General features: G+C 43.9%; 1 long non-coding RNA gene across 4 annotated transcripts in view; it reads right to left on the minus strand.

Annotated features, from left to right (window-relative positions):
• Positions 1–1,319: 1,319 nt before the first annotated feature.
• The window catches only part of LOC148025405 (uncharacterized), a 19,927-nt gene continuing 863 nt past the window's right edge, over positions 1,320–20,383 (minus strand). Inside the window, exons 2-4 of one of the 4 annotated variants that reach the window (XR_015693087.1) lie at positions 19,657–19,892; positions 19,433–19,571; positions 1,320–1,700 (exon numbers count right to left, since the gene is read on the minus strand). This is a non-coding gene — a long non-coding RNA (uncharacterized LOC148025405). Of the gene's footprint in view, positions 1,701–19,432; positions 19,580–19,652; positions 19,893–20,383 lie in introns of all 4 variants that reach the window. The other 3 variants (XR_015693089.1, XR_015693088.1, XR_015693090.1) reach the window with 3 other exon arrangements.

Here is a 20,383-nt window from a genome sequence, read left to right on the forward strand (position 1 = left end):
ATAGAACCTTTAGGTGATAATGATTGATTGAGAAGGTGGATCTTGAATATGAAGGACAAAAGTATAGTAGGTCGGCTAGCATTCAATGATGATCGGCCAGCATAAAATGCCCAAATAAACATCATAATAGGCACAATAAAATGCCTAAAATCCCTAGAAGTGTTAGTCATGAACTAGACTGAGAAATGTTAGACACAGAGTTTGTGGATACGGATGCTATAGAGTTTGATGACGCAAATGAAATGCTAGCAGAAGGATTACAGGATACTCATGTCTTATCCAATGTTCATGTGGATGCAAATGATTGAGAGAAGCATAAAGAAGACATTGCGATGATGCTACCACTTTTCTTCCGAGGGAAAGTATATATACAATAGTATAGTTGAAGGGTATTAGCAATGCATGACATGATTTATGGACTACCATTTGATCTAGAGATAATGTCTAAGTTGCATGCATGATCGGATTGGTTGAGTTTGTTGTGGTTGTTTGACCCAAGATGATATGGTTGTAGGAGATTGTAATGGTGGATAGGTAGGGCAATTGAACTAAAGATGTCTAAATGTCTAAAATTGTTTTAATTTGGAGAGTATTAATGATGATTAATGCATCTAAGTTGACTTTGATACCTTGGTAAGGGTCCTACAAAGTTTGGTTGACATTTGAATTCATACGTAGGAAATATAGAGTCGAAAAGGTCGATGGTCTAGCCACCAGGACTACATAGTGTAATGAATAGTTGTAGGCTATGCAAAACATTTTAGGGGTTGAAACCTTCAGAATTTGGTCTTGGGCCTTAGCAAAGTTGTAGATCACAAGCGGAAGATATGAGTAGTTTTTTGCAGGGTGGACTTGTTGGACAATTTTCTAGATGAATATGATGGATGTAAATTGTTACATGTGACATATGCTTTTACAGAGATGTTTGAGACTCACATGAGAGTACTAAGGATAGGAAAGATGAAGCCCCAAGAGGAACACTAAGAAAAATGGGAAACTATTACAAGAAAATCTATATTGTTACACCAACAAGCACGTTCTTCATATTTTAATCAACCATAAGAAGAAAACAAACACCATATGAAGAATTGTTACACCAACAAGCACGTTCTTCATATTTTAATCAACCATAAGAAGAAAATAAACACCAACAAGCATATTCTTCATGTTTTAATCAACCATAAGAAGAAAATAAACACCAATCTTCACACAATATCATATATCAATTCTCCCATACATTTATCACAATAAAACTTTAACATATTCTTCATAGAAGCCATCAAAGAACCACAATGATGCAAAAATAAGATCAAGTTTAAATGGAATTCATAGCATAGTATTCACATTTCATCATCTTCATAGTCTTTGTAGTCTCTCTCATGTAGATATAATGTTTCTCATAAAAATTGGCTATTTCTCATACTCTATCTCTCTCACATATACCCTCTCTCAATGGTACATTGGAATTACAATGAATCATTCTCAATAATCCTTTCTTGGTCATGGATACCCCTCCCAAGAGGTATGTTGTCGTTTGATATGAAGAGTCACTAGAGCCACTATAGTGTCCCTTGAGAGCTCACTACTGTCACTGTCACTGTAGTCTTCACTTCGAGTCTTCTTTAGCTATTTTTGTAGCTTCTTCGAGATATTTTGAGCTTGTATTCTTCCTCTTCCAAGATTGTAGAACATTCCCCAAGCTAAACATCCATCCATCAGAATAGACGCAGAAGCAAATAGAGGTTTATAGAATAGAGACAAAAGCTCTTTAGAATAATATAGAGAATCAACAAAAGGCATAAAAACCATATAGCTCAAATAAAAAACACTTCTTCAAACAATCCAACACACTGTCAATAATTCCTCAAAAGACTTATTTACAATCCCAACCTTTCAAGTAGAAAGAAATCAGATCAAAACAAAGGTAAAATAAACCCTATATCAAAACCAAGCAGAAACATTAGAGAAGCTATCAAAACATCATATCTCAACCAAAAGCCATCACGAGCTTCTCAAACACACTCAACCCACTCCAATATATTCCAAAACACTTCCACCTCATCCAAATCCAATCCATAAACCATCAAAATCAACCATTCAACTCACAAAAATAACAAAAATCATCCCAAAAAACAAGTCAATTCAACCCTCAATATATCTATACACTTAATTATGCAGTATCCTTGTGACCTTGAAACAAGGAATAGTAAGCCCAAAAACTAGCTCAACACAGCATTCTCATACATTGATCAATTAGTATCCATAAACAAAACTTGATCCCATTTATCTTCAAAATAACATGGATCTATTAAACAAATCGACGAAAGGAAAACATCTTAAAGCATAAACCAATTTTGAGTTTTCAAAATAGAACCAAACAAATTAGTAAAGGATATAAGAGGTTCTTTTGTTCCTTTGCAAGTCTTCAAAACTTTAGCCAAATCCATAAATCAATCTCTTCAAAGCTTTTCTGCTTTCTCAAACCATAGCTCTAGATAAACACAAATCAAACACACCCACACAGATACATAACATAGAAAAATCTAAATGACACCCCAATAAGGGAGAATGAAAAAGAGAGATTTCATTAAAGCTCAATCCACCAATTATATCTAGAAAGAAATAATCAATGAAGATGTTTCCTTTTCAAAGGCGTGATGATTTTGGAACCTATCCATATAAAGGGATTCATCTACAAATATATCGGGAGGATTTTAAAAGAATGGCAAACTGTAATATCTCCACACAATAAAAGTTAGTTGGTTAGTTTGAAAGTTAGTTAGTCAAAAAATAAGTTAGTAAGATTACTAACTAAAGATTAACTAAGGTAAAAACTAACTAATATTAATTATTAATTATTTTTATTTAATTTAAAATATTTTTATTTAGAAAAATCGAGAGTTATAAATCCGATATTTTTCTCGGATTGAAAAGGACCATAGTCACCCTTCATGTAAATTACAACGTGAATGAGACTTATGAGTTATATTAATTACTAGGTTAATGTGTATAGTTTGGATGGTTCAAAAATATTAGATTTTGGGCAAAACTAGTATATTTTAGATATTATCCTAAAAAAAGATATGGAGATTTTTAGAACTGGATGTCATTTAAAAGAAAAGACAAGTGATATTTTAGTTAGTTTGGAGATTTTATAAAAAGAAAAAAATAAAGAGAGGATTTGCGAAATCGCGTGCGCCGCGATCGCAGTACACAGGCAGTGGACAATACTTTGAACATAGAAAAGAAGAAGGAGTGAACTAAGAGCTTTCTAAGCATGTGTCTTGGAGTTTTACCCCCCTTTCGGAGCCAATGGAACCATCAGATTTATGATCTGAGCATCAGATCATTGATCTTTCCAAGATCCCCCCTCCACAAAGAACTCCACTTCTCAACCACAAGCCCTCTTCTCTAATTCACTATAAATATGAGGCATGGGAGAGGCATATAGAAGCATAAGGAGACCCCGAGAGGCTGCGAGAGAGAGGTAGAGAGAATGATACCCCTCCAAGAGATTGTGAGGAAGAGCTTGAAAGAGAGCTTGAGAGAGAGAGAGAGAGAGAAGAGTCACCCTGAGAGGCTGCAAGGAAGAGAATTAGCTCAATTCCCTCTATCTCGATCCTCGACTTAACCATCTTCTCTTACACTTTCCCATCTTGAATCTATTCCACCTTCTTAATCTCTTGAGTCTACTTGCGGTCGATGGCCTCCAAGCGAAGAATGTCGCGTGCGGATGACAATCCTGCAACCAGCAATAAGGCTTCGGGCAAAGGCATCACTGTCAATCCAACTGCGGTTCCGGTTGTAAGTAATGCATTTTCAAATTGATAGATGCTTGCTTTGATTCTCTTATGAGATACATTAGGCTCCATACTACGATGCACGAGTATAGGTTATGGGAAAGGATAAATTTCATCTCACCTACTCGAAAGAGGGAGTTTGTAAAGTGCATATATCAAGGGAAGATAATTGCACCTATTTACATGTGACTTATTTGCTAGTAGAGCAATTACAAGGAAGAATAAGTCAAGGGTTATGAATGGCATAGCCGTCAAAAGAACGACATTACAAGATTGTGCATACAAGTGCTAGATTATAGTATAGTCAAGGGTTACAAATAGCATAATTACTAAAAGAAGATGACATTGAGATTCATGAATAGAAAGTACTAGTTTAAAGTTTAGATACTTCAAAAGTACTTAGCCTAAGAGCCCAAATATTAAGAAAAACTAGATTCTAGCTCAATGCAAGGCCTATTGGAGTCTAATTACTTGAGATCATCTCGCACTTATCTTATCAAGTATTTACACGTTATGCCTATAATATGTTTGATATATGAGGATAATTTTCTAGTTGCCTCATGACTTGACTAAGAGCTAGTACAAGAAATTAATCATAAGGGTTAAAACTAAGATGTCTTGAGTTCCGTTCGATAACGATGACTTTTGCCAATCCAAATCCAGGGTTGGGTTATCAATCAAGGTAAGTGACCCATAGAACTTACATCATGAATAGTGTTTGAACCCTTAACATATGCCCTAGCCAAAGGAAGGAAGTGTTAAGATCATGTTTGCATAGTATTGCTCTTAGATCCCAAGGGGAAGAGCAAATATACGATGGAAATGTTATATCATCTATTCTTGCATTGGTAGGAAAGAATGCAATTGGTTTTGTTGATTGATCGAACAACATTCTAAATGCTTTTATATTCAAATGGTTGTTAGTTGTTGTTTGGATGATTATTCCAAGTGCTTGTGATTTATGGTAAATGCATGGCAAGGGTCTGTGATGACAAGTCGCCATGGGAATAAAGGAATGTTTTCTTAAAAAATGATATCAGGCTGAATGCCTTGTTTGTGCTTGATTCTTAAAGGATTTAATTAAGGAATGATATGTTGTACGGGTGGATCATCTCCATGATCGCACCGCGTATTAACCCGAGAGGGCACTACTTGATTCATGGGCCGAAGGTCGAGTGGTGAAAAGGCCAAGTGGCAGCACTGGAAGATATTTTCTATTCCAGCCTTCCGGTCTAAAATTCTCCATCCTCGGTGCAGAATTTGACCTCGGCACAGACCAAAAGATTGATCCTCGTGCAAAAACGAAGATAATGACGCGAACAGATTCTGAGGTCCAAAAATAGTAACTCCCTAAATTTTAGGAGTTGCTTCCATTGCATCCCACTAGTCTTCTGACCATCTTTGCAGACTATGGCTACATCCAGATTTGCAATGTAGCTCAACTGAAAGTGAATTTCCACTGATGACCCGACATGGACTAATCTCTTGAAGATTTATCCATCTTCACTTTGAACTAATCTCTTCCAGGCTAGTTCTTCAACACACTTGTCCATATACACTTTCACAAGTCTCTTCCAGACTTGTCAATCTACAGTGCCATCAGTCTCTTCCAGACTTGTACTGGACCTTAACTGTCCAGTCTTGACTCACTAGACATTCCTGTCCGTTTCAAATACTGGCCATGCAACTCAAGCGTTTAGATTTCAAAAGGGATCCTTCCAAAAAGAAAAACCAAATAAAGTATGTAATAAAGAAATCAACAAAAAGGTAATAGTTGTCATAGTCTTGTGACATAATGTCCAAATGCTTTATATGCTTTGTCTCATTCTTTGAGTAGACAATCATGTCATGTGTTTGCTTTCCTTCCCATTGCGCACTCACACATGGTATCACTCACCTTGGTCGGAGCTGGAGTCTTCAAAAAGAAGTAATTGTCCAAAAATCCTTCTAGTTGGGTGTCATCTCCAGATGTTGCAGCCCCTGCATTTTCTCTCTTCTGTGCAGAGTGGCCTGAATTCTGCACTTAAAAGCTGTGTTTGGTACTGGGCATACCTCTATACCATGAGTTTTATGCTTGGGAGCCTCCGTCTCTGCTGGGTGGCACATACAATGGGCTGGACGGCATTAGTTGCTGCCAACTGACCTTCTGTTTTGCACGGATAGTGCATCTTTAACTTTTGTTTTTGTGCAGGCAGTGCTTATCATGCTGCATTTACCACAGGCGGCTGCTGTAGCAGCTAGGCACCGCTCAAATCCTGCTGGACGGCACTTCTTTGGTGCTACTATCATCAAATCTTGTGCTGCAGACTGTGTTTATTCAGGGCAGACATGACATGCAGCTGCATGCCACATGGCAAGTACTGTCTGCCCTGTTTGGCCTGCCCGAAACTCTGCCCAGCCTATTGACAACTGCTAAATTGATGCCCATCCAGAACATAATGCAACAGCATAAACTGCCCTGTATATGATTCTGCCCATCTTGGGGATGACCATAAACACCCCCTCTTAGATCCTAGACACAGCATAAGGCTAAGTATATGGAATGCTGACGAAGAATGGCTTGAGGAAGTGCTTTGGTGAACAAATCTACCACATTATCCTCTCTTGCAATACTCCACATGAGTGGTCCCATCCAAGAGCTTCTCACTAATATTGATAGCATGGAAAATGGGATTCCATCCCAATGCTATGTAACTCTCATTATCACATAGAAGTGCAGTAGCTCCTGTCTGTGAGCAGCAAAGCTCCTCTAGTAACCTCTGAAGCCAAATGGTCTCACAAGTGGTAGTACAACCTGCTCAATTACCTAGCCTCTGTTGATGAAAGGGCAACTACAGGCGGCTTCTTGTGCTGCTCCAAGAAATTAACGTGTACCTTGAAGAAAATAATAGCCTATAGTTGATCTCCTCTGATCAACATCTCTAGCTCGATTTGAATCCACCCAGCCTCATAACACCAAAGCCGAACCATCTACACCTACTCGATATAATAGGCCAAGGTTGGGGGGGCGCCTTCAAGCAAATCGATTGGAAAGCAGAAATCGATCCAAATATTCAGAAGCCAAATCAACAACTCAACCAATGGTTGATAGCACGAAGCATCCACCAATGGTGAATTTGCATGAGCCATAGCATTCAAATTCAAATCCATGTGAGTAGAAATGGTCTGACACTCCTACATCTCAAAAGTTGTTGAGCTCCTCCACATACCACTCCTAGGAGAGAGATCCCCCTCTCAATATGCCATATCCCATGACCTAGAAAGAAATGAAGAAACCCCATATCCGTCATCCCAAACTTCTTGTGGAGTGTTATCTTAGTCTACTTGACCATTTGGGTATGGTCACTTGTCAAGATGAGATTATCCACATAGAGCACATATACCGCGTGCCCTCCCATTGTCGTATGGATGTACAAATTTGGATCGAATGTAGATCTCCAATATACCCTAACCTTTCTCAAAGGAACGAGTTGCTCTTCTCATTCCAAGCACAAGGAGCCTATTTAAGGTCATAGAGAGCCTTCTTTAACCTGTATACCTTACCATCTAAGGAAAAAAAGTCAAAAGGCTGCTCTACATAGATATTCTCCTTTACATCATCCTTCAAGTTCGTGGACTTGACATTAAACTGATAAACCAATCATCTCCTATGGCTAGCAAGAACAAGTAGTGTTCAAATGGTGGTCACACGAGCTATGGGTGCAAAAGTATCATGAAAGTTAACACCTACCCTTTGCGCAAAACCCTTGGCAACCAATCGTGCCTTGTGTTTGTCAAGGAAAACTCGTGGACCATAGACTCTGAATTATCTAATGACAAAGAAAGTGCCACCAGTCAGGCCAAAGAAGGTATCTGGGGTATCTAATGCCCAAAGGTGGCCTCTCGAACCTGAGTAGTCTAAGGATGGGGAAAGGTGAGGCTCAAGCTAATGGAGCATACTGCGGAGCCAAAGTAATAGAGGGTGTCGAACAATCACTATCAATCACTCTCTCTCAAGGGAGCGGACTGTAGAACCGCAAGTTGTCGAGGTGGCATTCCTCAAACCCTAGAAGAAGTAGAAGCAACCTCCATAGCACATTGTAGTGGTCGCAAGGAGGCCATGGCACCAGTCGATCCTCATGTGGCTCAAAAGGGCTTAGTGCGTATCAAACCGTCTTACTGCCTTGAGCATTAAAATTTGAAAGCCGATGCAAAATAAACTATGTGGCCCAAAAGGGAGAGGTGGCACATTGAGTGCCTAGAGCTAGATGCATATACTCCAATGGGATAAGGGGCAAAGATCCATGTCAACAAGCATCAATGGGGGTTCTGATGATGCCAGAAAAGGAGCACCTAGTGGTTTGTCCATCTCCTTGTGGAGAAGTCATAGCACCAGAGTGTCAACCTATAAAGGGAAGGATAGGTAGGAGAGGAAGAGAAGGGTATCTCTATCTCCATATGATGCAATAGAAATAAGGGGGGAAATCAATAGATGATGCCGAACCCGCAACTTGTCTATGCCTTCTCTAACGAATAGGGTCTTTAGCTCTCTGAGCTCCTGCGCTCTTCTGATACCATGTCAAAATAAGCAACAGTGCAAAGAGGCAATAGGGTTTGCGAGAAGTAACACAGAGTGTGCACGGCAAACACTAAGAAAAAAGAGAAACTTAGAAACACAAGAAGAACACAGTGATGATGCACTAAATCATGCTATGAGAAGAAAAGCTGATACAACGGAGCTAAAGCTCAAAAGATAACTGCACAATCCTGTTTGAATCAAGCAACAACACCTATGGGAAATCTGCATAGTGAAGGGAGCGAAACGCAATCCGTCGCACAATGGGCTACCAAAGTAATCACTGGAAGGTGAAGGACAACTATTGAGGGAGCAAACCACAGTCCTCTGATGCCAGGGAATGACTTAGATAGAAAAACGCAAATCCCAAAGTGTCGAAGCTATCAAACGCAAGGAAAGCAGTCCAAATGTTGGCATCAAGTGGATAATGATAACGCCAGGTGATGGAGGATGAACCAAGCTACAAAAACGCAGGTCCCAACAACCTCTATGACAAACAAGTGGCACCACGTGATGGAGAAGGAGCCAGGCTGCAAAAATGCAAGTCCTAGCAGCCCTTGTGATAGATGAATGATGAAAACACCGACGCTCAGTGATGTAGACTGTCACCAAAGGCTAGGATGCTGACGTCAAGCTGGAGATGATGACACTAAGCAAGGAGAAGACCTTCAGACTAAAAATCGCAGGTGAAGGTGGAGCCTGAAGAAGAAGGATATTGATGCCAAGCAAATGATAGTAACACCAAGTGGAAGATGCTCCAAACACAAGGCCTAATACTGGAACAAGGCATCTGAAGCAAAAGAGAAAGGGTGAAGGCAATTAGAGCCACAAACCGCAATGTCCTCTTAAAGGGGTGTAAGGGCAGTGGAAGGGACTGGTGAGAGAAGGGAAGTAGTGGTGGTGACCGAAAAAGATGGTGAAGAATGACTGAAGAGTAGTGGGGTGGTGAAGAATGAATGAACTACCTATTTATAGGGATAAGCTATCTAGGGTGGTGCACCATTGTGTGGGCACCCACTGAAAAAGTGGCCAAAATGTGAACACTAGCTCTTTTTGGAGCTGTCAATGAGAAACCCTAAATGAAGTATATGAACTGAAGAATTGGTTTCTCAACATCACCTGCCCAGTCAGAGTCATTCCATCCAGAAAGAGTAATTCAATCACCATACATGATCCCGTAGAATTGGGTCCCCTGTAAATATTGAAGAACATGCAAGGCTGCCCTCTAGTGATCCTGCGTAGGAGACTTCATAAAAGAAGACAACAAAGCCACCACAAAAGAAACATCCGACTGAGTGTGGATGAGCCAGATAAGGGAGCCAACAAGGCACCTGTAGCGAATAGAGCCAAAATAGCTCAAATGGTAGACATACGAGCCATAAGTGCAAAGGTCTCAAAATAATGCAATCCTACTCTTTGTGCACAACCCTTGGCAACAAGCCTAGCTTTATGCTTGTCCAAGAAACCATCTGTAAGATACTTGGTCTTGTAAACCCACTTCATACCAATCACCCTCCGTTGTCGAGGATACAGAACCAAATCCCAAGTCTGATTTCCCTCGATAGAATCAAGCTCATCCTGCATAGTTTCACACAAAGTGAACTATCCCATTGGGCCTGTAAACAAGTTGATTTGCGTAGACTTATAGTAGTAGTAAAAAAATGGGTAACACCTGCATCCTCCTGTGAGAGTGCGCAACAGAAGAAGAACACGAACACAGAGGAGAGGAGAGAGAAAGCAAAGAATGAAGGAAGAAAGTCTGCACTGACTGAGATGAATGCTGAATACACTGAAATGGACAGAGCAGTCCCTGCACACAGCCCGGAGTGTCAGTGAGGGAACCAGGACAGACTGGAAGCAGTGGCAGCACCAATGCCGGAGACGAAGATGACGGAGGCAGTGCTGAACCTGCAGAGCATAATGCTGGAATGACTGGGGGGGCTGCTATATATAGCCCCCAGGCCAGAAAACTGGCCGACCTGCCAAATCTGGCCAGATTTGGCCGACCAGCCAGATCTGGCCGACTTTGGCCAGATCTGGCCGACTGCCCAGAAAATGGGCAGACTGCACAAAAAACAGCCCAGTTTGGGCTGTATGACACCCACAGGCTGCTGGCTAACCAGGACAGCCACAAAATGAACTGACAGAGCTCCTCTGTCTCCTGTCAGACTCTGACGGGAGCTCACAACCAGGAGATGACAGACTGAGAATGATAAAGAGCAGGCTAACACCCCCTCTCAACTCCTGGGAGAGTCTGAAGACCCAAGAACCGCATGTGATGAAGCAAAGAAGCCTGAGGCAAAGGCTTCGTAAAGAGATCAGCTGCATTGTCCGCCGTAGGACAATAGACCACCACCAGCTCCGAATCCACGATCCGCTCTCGAACATAGTGATACTGAACCTCAATGTGCTTCGTGCGAGCATGAAACACCGGGTTCTTGGCCAGAGCAAGAGCACTCTGGTTATCCACGCGCAGCTCGGTAGGTCCGGTCTGGGAAAAGCCAATCTCCGCGAGTAAGCGACGGAGCCAAACTGCCTCCATAGCAGTCGAACATAGGGCCCGATACTCAGCCTCTGTAGAAGAAAGTGCCACAGTAGGCTGCTTCTTGCTGCTCCAAGAGACAGCACCAGATCCAAGGGTGAAAGCATAACCTGTAGTGAATCGTCTCGAATCCACATCACCTGCCCAATCAGAATCACTCCATCCAGAAAGGGTAATCCCATCGCCATACATGATCCCGAAGGATCGAGTCCCCTGTAAATAGCGAAGAACCCGCAAGGCCGCCTGCCAGTGATCCTGGGTAGGAGTCTGCATAAAAGAAGACAATAAAGCCACCACAAAAGAGATATCCGACCGAGTGTGAAGCAGCCAGATAAGAGAGCCGACAAGGCACCTATAACGGGTGGGATCGGTAAGAGGAACTCCAGCTGTCAAAAGCTTGGACTCGGGGTCCATGGGGCATGAGATAGGCCGACACTCAGCCATATCAAACTCCGAAAGAAGCTCGGAGATGTACCTGTGCTGCGAGATAAAAATGCCCTGTGCCATCTGATAGATCTCCAGGCCTAGAAAGAAGTGAAGGATCCCTAGATCCATCATGTCAAACTCTTGCTGAAGAATGGACCATGTATGCTCCACCTGCTGAGTGTCGCTCCCTGTAATGATAAGATCATCCACATACAAGATAAGAACACCGAAAGAGAACCCACAACCCGTAAGTAGAGGTTGGGATCATAAGCGGAGCGCGCAAAGCCACTCTGTAGAAAGAAGCGGTCAATCCGCTGGTACCAAGCACGAGGAGCCTGCTTTAGGCCATAAAGAGCCTTCCGCAGCCTATAGACATGATCCTCCTTCCCCTGCACAAGAAAACCAGGAGGCTGTGAAACATAAATCTCCTCCTCAAGAACGCCATTCAGAAAAGCAGACTTGACGTCCATCTGATAGACAGGCCAACAGTGGTGAGCAGCAAGAGCCAAAAGAACTCGGATGGTGGACATCCTGGCTGTAGGAGCAAAAGTCTCAAAGTAGTCCAACCCTGCACGCTGTGCAAAACCCTTGGCAACAAGCCTAGCCTTATACTTGTCCAAGGAGCCATCTGCAAGATACTTGGTCTTAAAGACCCATTTCACACCAATCACCTTCCGTTTCGCGGGACGCGGTACAAGCTCCCACGTATGGTTTCGCTCGATGGAATCGAGCTCAGCCTGCATAGCCTGTCTCCAAATATCCTGTGCAAGAGCCTCCTTCACAGTGGAAGGCTCGGAATCCTGAAGAATCTGACATAAGAGCATAGTTCACACATAGTGAACTGTCCCGCTGGGCCTGTAAACGGGCTGATCGACGTGGACTTGTAGAAGAACCAGGAAAGTGAGTAACACCTGAATCCTGCATGAGCCGGCGATACCATAAAGGAATCCTGAGAGACTCCTGCTGCGGTGAGGGAGACCGAGGGGTCTCCAGAACCTGCAAAGCACCCAAATCGGAGAGGGACTCCCCCTCACCGAGTGAAGGTAGATCCTCCGCATCTGAAGAAGGCTGTATATCCCGTGAAGATCCCGAGTGTGGCGGTAGAAGAGCTCGTAGTAGACGGAGGCACATCCACCAAAGGGGAAAGGGAAGCCGAAGGAGGAGGAATAGGGGGGGTGCTAAGGGGCATCTTGGAAGGAAGGGAAGGGAGAGAAGGTGGGGGGGGTCCGGTCGATGATGAAGAAACATCTGTAATGGAACCATCAATCGGATCCTCAGAGGCCGAAGCCTCATCAAAGATCACATCCCTGCTCACCTCAACCTGCCGCGTCGTCGGGTCGTAGAGCCGATATCCCTTCGTGGTCGTACTATAACCAACGAAGATAAGCTTTCTCGACTTAGAGTCGAACTTCATCTTCCTCTTCTTCTTGTCCACATGGACAAAAGCATCGCACCCAAAGATGCGAAAATGGGACACGGAAGGCTTCTTCCCAAAGAAAGCCTCATACGGAGTCATGTCCTGTAACGCCGAAGTCGGAGAGCGGTTGCGAATATGCACCGCTGTAGCCACCGCCTCGCCCCAAAGGAAATGAGGAAGACTCCGATGCTCCAGCATAGATCGGGCCATCTCAAGCATGGTCCGATTCGCACGCTCCACCACACCATTCTCTGATGGTGTGTTCAGATGGGAATACTCCACCCGAATACCATGGTCCTTGCAAAACTGAGAGAAAAGGTGAGAAGTGAACTCGCCACCGTGATCAGCTCGAACGCCACGAACCTTGGAAGTTGTTTGGGTCTCCACAAACACTTGCCACTCACAGAAACGGGAGTACGCCTCGCTCTTGTACTCCAAGAAATAAGGCCACACATAACGACTAAAGTCGTCCACAATCAGCATCAAATACTTGGCCTTCCCAAGGGAGGCCGTGCCCATAGGTCCGCAAAGATCGGTGTGAACCAACTCAAGCGGAGAAGTAGCCCTCCTAGAAGCAACCTGCGGGTGAGGCTGCCGGTGCTGCTTGCCCCTCAAGCAGCTAGGGCACAAAGTGTATAGAGGAGGGAAATCAGGAAGTCCCTCTACCATCTTCCTCCTAGAAGCCCGGCGAAGAGAATCGAGGTTCAAATGACCATACCGAGCATGCCAAAGCAGCCCAAGCTCATGGGAAGTCCGCGCAGCCAAGGCTGTGAGCGTATAAAGCCCACCCTCCTGTGTACCTGTCCAAAGAGCATCACCTGTAGAAGCATCCTCCACTGTGACTGCATCCTGAGTAAAAATGACTCGGGTACCTAACTGAGTAAGGCCATGCACAGATAATAGGTTAAAACCCAAATCAGGGACATAGAGAACTTTGGCGGAGGAAGACCGCCTGTCAGAAAACATAGGCAGAGTCCCCACGCCTCGAACAGGAACTGTAGAATTGTCACCAATGGTGACTGTACCCCCTCTGGAACGAAGATCCTGAAGCCAATCCTGACGGAAGGTCATATGTGAAGATGCTCCACTGTCAACGAGCCAAGGCTTCTCCTGTGTGGTAGAAGCTAGGGCAGTGTCCTCCTCAACAAAGACATGCACAAACGCAGATTCTGTTGTGGCTGGGGCCGCCTTCGAGTCCTTCTCCTTAGGCTTCAAATGGGGATACTTCTGCCAACACTTCTCCTCGGGATGAGTGCCCTTTCCACAATGGGGACACTTGGGCTTCTTCTCCTTCGCATCCTTCTTGTCCTCCTCCTTCTTGTCCTTGGCATTCTCCTTCTTTTGTTTCTTCTTCTTGCCGCCACCTGTGCCGGCCGTAAATGCCTTGGTGGAGCCGCTGGCTCCCACCTCTTTGAGTCGCTCGTCATGCTCCAAGACAAGCGGGGAAAGCTCCTCCCATAGGAGTGTCTCACGGGTCCTCAAAGTGATGAGGCTGGTGTAGAAGACATCATAACGGGGTGATGGCAGCTGAGTCAACAGAATCATCGCCATATCCTCAGACGATATCAGACGACCAAGAGAGGCTAGCTCGCCTCGCATATCCTCCATCTTCGTGATGTGCTCCTTCATGGAAGGAGAACCATCAAGACTGAGCATCCGCAACTTCTTCTCCAGGGAAATCTTGTGGGCAAATGTCTTGTGCTGATACAAAGACGCAAGCTTCGTCCACACTTCCGCCGCGGTCTGTAACCTGTGAACATGTACAAGAACAGAATCATGGAGACTCATAAAAAGAAAGAAACGGGCTCGAGAGTTGAGCCTATCCCATAAGGCTGCACGGTCCATAGAGGTGCCATCGGACGAATCCACGGGGGGACGGTCGATGGGCGAAGAAACAAGCTCCCAAAGGTCAAAGGTATCGAGGATGCACGCCACCTTGCATGACCATAGGGAGTAGTTGGAACCATCCAACTTATCTTCCTTCGGAAAGGAAGGGAGAATCGGCACCTGAATAGAGGGAATCAAGGAAGGCATCCGCACATCTGAAGCAGTCTTCACTAAAGAAACCTTCGCGGTAGATGGAACCCTCTTAGATGCATGGACTGAAGAAGGACGAGTGCGAGGAGGTTCTTCCCGATGTCGAACTTCACGATAATCCCGCCTCCGCTCAGAGGAATGATGAAAAAGAAGTTCATCCTCTGAGTCGTCAAAGCCTGAAAACTGGTAAGACATCTTCCAATCTGCAAAATACCAAAAAAAAGTTGTGCCGCTGTCGAAATAGGACCAGCAATGTGGTCACCAACCACCAAGACGCAGGCAGAGAGTGCCTACAAACACTTGGATCTGCAAAACGCAAAGATAACTGATGTCGATCACCAGGAAAGAGACCACCAGCACCAAGAAAGAAGTCGCCAGTAGGAATGTGCCGCCTGGAGTGAAAGCGACCAGCAGGACAGCAAAACGCAGCCTGTAGGGAGGTCACCCAGCAGCAGGAGGGACAGCCTGATGGAAAACGCAGGATTTCTGCGTTGCTGGATGACGTGGCAGCCTCTGCAGACAGCGTGGGCAGCAAAACCCAGGCTGAAAGGCCTCCTGTAGAAGTTGCTTGGCAGTTGTTGATCAGTTTGCAGCAGCGGTAGGGTATCTCACTCCTGAGGGTATGTCCTCCATGCTCTCAATCAGGCGATGATACCATGTGAGAGTGCGCAACGGAAGAAGAACACGAACACAGAGGAGAGGAAAGAGAAAGCAAAGAATGAAGGAAGAAAGTCTGCACTGACTGAGATGAATGCTGAATACACTGAAATGGACAGAGCAGTCCCTGCACGCAGCCCGGAGCGTCAGTGAGGGGACCAAGACAGACTGGAAGCAGTGGCAGCACCAATGCCGGAGACGGAGATGACGGAGGCAGTGCTGAACCTGCAGAGCATAATGCTGGAATGACTGGGGAGGCTGCTATATATAGCCCCCAGGCCAAAAAACTGGCCGACCTGCCAAATCTGGCCAACCAGCCAGAGATCTGGCCGACTGCCCAGAAAATGGGCAGACTGCACAAAAAACAGCCCAGTTTGGGCTGTATGACACCCACAGGCTGCGGGCTAACCAGGACAGCCACAAAATGAACTGACAGAGCTCCTCTGTCTCCTGTCAGACTTTGACAGGAGCTCACAACCAGGAGATGACAGACTAAGAATGATAAAGAGCAGGCTAACACCTCCATGAGCCATCGAGACCACCGAGGAATGGTGATAGGGTCATCGTGCTATGAGGGAGGCTATGGAGCCTTCGGTACTTGCAAATCACCTATCTGGGAAAGGGGCTCCCCCTCGCTAAGGAAAGATACATCCTCCTCACCTGAAGGAAGCTCCCCAGCTAACGGCGGCTATGCATCCCCACCAAAAGGCTAAGGGAATGCAGAAGGGATAGGGATACTCTCTAAAGAAGTAGAGGAACCTGTCAATGGTGTTAGGGAAGCTACAATACAAAGAGAAGGAGGTGGTGGTGGTGGAGAAGGAGCCGATGACGAAGGAGGGGTGCGGCAAGATAACCTACCACCCCATGTCGAGTAGGTCCTATTGGGCGTCCAAAAAGATAGCCCAAATTTTAAAAATCCCCCCCGCCTCCAAAAACGCCTTTCCCCCCTCCCCAAAAAACCTCTTCTTTTGAGATGTATAGTCAAAAAATGCATTTTTTGGTGTCTTTTTGCAAGACATGCTTTCAATTTAGTTATTCTCTTACCTCCATTCCACAAATCTTCTTAGCTTAGGTAGTCTTTGTGCCCTCGAATGCTGAAAACGAGTCTTGGTGTCGCATTGAAATCTACTCTTCAAATGCCCATGATCAATCAGCCGTTCTACACTACTCTAATACCATGTCGAAGGGTAGCAAGTACTAAAGCATTTGACTAGACCAAAAGAAAGAAATGAACATGAAGAAGAGAGAGTAAAACATTGAAGACTACAAAGAATGAATGTTGAATGCTGAAGGCAAATATATACAACAAAGTGTTGAAGTATCACCAACTGAAGAGCTCTCTCACTTGCAACAAAACTAATGGGCACACCTGCCTACATAGGCATAAAATAATACAAGAAAGCCAACTATTGCCAAATATGGCCGATTGCACACAAATGAATAAAATAATGCAAAAAATGCGGCGAACAATTGCATGCCACATGGCAAATACCGTCCGCCCTAATTGGCTTGCCCGAAACCCTACCCAACCTATTGGCAACTGCTGAACTATTGCCCAACCTACTCCAGATCTTTATGCAACAACATAAACTGCCCTAAACTGCCATGTACATGCTTGTGCCCATCCTAGGGATGACCATATCTCTAACATCTGCCTACCTAGCATCAAATCACCCCTCCCAGCTCCATTACTCCCCGTCTACACTGTTGCATATCATATTTTGCTGACCAACAGACTGATAGACCCCAAACAGCCAGAGCAACCAATCCTTTCATGTGGTTTTTTGCCGGTTTTCTTGAAGGACATTTAAGGCAAGTGTGGCTTTGGGTTTTTTTTTTCTTTGGGGGGGGGGGGGGGGGGTGTGCGGGGGTATTGTTTGTGTAGATTAGAACCATTTAGACTATCATAGTAAAAACTGAGACCATGAAGACAGGCATTCACAAGCCGTGATTGTGAGCATCATGGAATGGTTGGTTCCTTCCCAACCACCATCTTATCATTCTCTACCTTCTCAATCTTCTCAAGCAACCTAGTACCAATCCCTACTTAGTAGTTATGGCACCCCCAGTGCAAGTGCCTATCCTAACCTCTCTACCCGCATCTAAGAGGCTAGATGGAATGAACTACCCTCTATGTCCATGCAAAGTTGAGTGCATCCTCGACACCTTTGACCTTAGGGATTTTAGGACAGCCCTCCCCGACCTATTGTGAATCTTTGTGTTTGAACAACCTTGGACTCAGCAACTTTGTGGGATCAGAAAGCCCACTCTTTTCTTTTTTTGAGTTGTGCAAATTCTGTGTGCATGTAAGACGCATCCACACCACTGTGGAAGTCTTGAAGAAAGCGTCGTCTCTCTACTAGATCCAAAAATTTGGGCATCGCATATCCCTCAAGTTGAGGTTGCGACAACTCTTTGTCGCATATTCCCCTACAATGAAGGATCAAATCAACAAGATGGAGAAGATCCAGGATGAGCACACATCCCTTGGTAAGATCGTGTCCTTGAAGAACCTAGCTGTGACACTTCTCTCGCATGTTCTGTCACCAAAATATGATGCGTTCTACATCAGTCTCTTCACCTCTCATATCAAGGATATTCTCACTTAGAAAGAGCTAGTCTCGATGGTGCTTAAGCAGGATGCGCATCGCAAGGGGAGAGATTTTGGCGAAGCTAGTACACATAGCCATGCCTTCACAGTAGCATCTTCACATAAAGCACAAGCTAAGCAAAAGAAAGGGAATAAGAAGTCCAAGAAATCGGTGTTATCTTCAAACTCTAATATAGATTTTTAAGGGGAAGCGTAAATGATATCCCAAGTGTCCTCACTATGGGAAGACCCCACACCCTAAGAAGAAGGGTTGCTCCTTGGTTGGCATTCTTCATCAACAGATTTCATCAACAATGGCTATCCTACCACCCTTGAATCCATTTCATCTCGTTTGGCCTTCTCCAACATCTACAATCTAAGAGGGGATGTTAGCAAACATGTGCCTTGTACAATCACCTCTTCCCTATCAGCCTCAATCTAAGTCAGATGAGAACATTAGGAGCTCTGACATTGTGTTTGTATGTCATTTTATATGTTTTAGACACTTTAGATTAAGGGTACATTAATGCATTTCATTTTGGGCACCATGACCATTTTGGTCAATTGAGCAAATTGAACTAGGCACCCATATTTTGGGTCTCGACACTTATATAACAATTGTGGCCCGAATTTGCCTATTTATAGACAGTCTGCCCCCTCACTCATTCATCCATCATTCAACCATCCCTCCTCATTCTTCTCTCATCCCATTGCTACCATCTAGCGCGCACACTAACACTATATGCTGTGTGTTGGGGTTGACTGTTTTAGCCTTATATCTTTCAGTCATTAGTCAATTTGTTCCTTCTTTCTCCTATGTCTCATTCACCCTCCTCCTCTATTCGTTCCATATTCGCTTTCCTTTCTGTTGTGCACTCTCACAAATACATTAGTAGGAACATATCTTTGTTACATAAAGGAAAGATTCATAAAAGTTTAAGAGCGAGTCATCAATGTTGTATTTAAAGTCTTTTGCCATGGGAACTTCCAATAATAAGGCCTAAGGATCATGTCATTCAACAAAAACTCCATCAAATAGACAACGATGTAGAGTTAGAGAAGCCCAACACAAAGAGATTATGGGTTAAGTGAATGATTAGTTAAAGAAGGGACTGATTCAGCATAGTTTGTTCCCCTTTTGTTTATCACGTTCATTCAAATACCTACTTCAGAGAACGCTTCATTGATAGACATTATTGGGATTCACTTACCTTGGTGAGGCAAATAATGTCATAGGAGGTTAAGCTAAACTTGAACCTATGAAAAAGTCAAAACCTTACATGGCTGTTGGTAGCATAGCTAGGGTGGGACCATGCTCTCTAGCACCGTAAACTTATAGAAAGGAGGGTAAGAAAGCTCTTCTTCACTCTTTCTATACGATTGAAAGTACAAAAAGGTAGACACATACCGAAGCTGGATAAGAGATCTTGACTTCATATGACTTTGGTAGTTCCAGCCCTTCTAACAGATATACACATTGACCCTCCTGTAAAGCTAGCTGCTCGCCAAAAAGTTATTCTCCCACTTTCAGCTTTCTAACATCTGATCTGCAAAGCTAGAAAGTTTTTAAAAATCAAGTCATGCTAGTATAATTTTTCCCATACTTACACCAACAATGAGTGGATTACCTACAAGGAATTCAAGATATCATAAGTGTGAAAATCTGTTGCAGTAACAAAGGTGGCTTGCAGAAACATCACCCATAGCATAAACAAAGAACCCATGGTGCACCTTCCAGATTCTATAAAAACCTGTAAGAAGAATATATTCGAGGAAGAAACCAGAAAGCATGGACTTGCACACAATCTTTTCACCTCTACCTTTTCTTGAGGTGTTCCCTCTTTATCCTCTTCTAGCAATCAGCACTGCTGAAAGTGAGAAGAAAGCAGATTATGTCATTGTCTAGTCCAAGGTGCAAGGCATCTAAATATGCATCATAGCAAAGACCTGCCGCAGTAATTTACTAAAAGATGCAGAAGTCTTAATCTTAGCAGGCCATATACAGACAAACACTTGAGCGCTTTTTGCACATGCATACAAATGCAGGACCTGTCAATTATATTGCTCATTGAAATGTAAGAATATCTGCGTACATTATTCAAATAAACCCATGCATTAAATTCAGCTGAACCCCTTAAGTTTCATCTACAGAGAGAGACTGCAAATTACTAAAATCATGTCCTGTGTCAGCACCTGTCCTCGTAGTCAGCCTGAGAAACATTTTTCTAGCTCTTAAACAGGCCCCAAAAACTAATTTTTTAGTTTAGATCGTTCAAGACTTTTCGATAGGTCAAGTGACTAAGAATGTTCTACAAAAGGGGGACTCGGTTGCATTGCTACTCTAATCCCATATCCCTTT

Source organism: Lygodium microphyllum, chromosome 14 (assembly GCF_053477565.2).
Source record: "Lygodium microphyllum isolate KBCC chromosome 14, Lygodium_microphyllum_v1.1.10, whole genome shotgun sequence".
NCBI classification, from domain to species: Eukaryota; Viridiplantae; Streptophyta; class Polypodiopsida; order Schizaeales; family Lygodiaceae; genus Lygodium; species Lygodium microphyllum.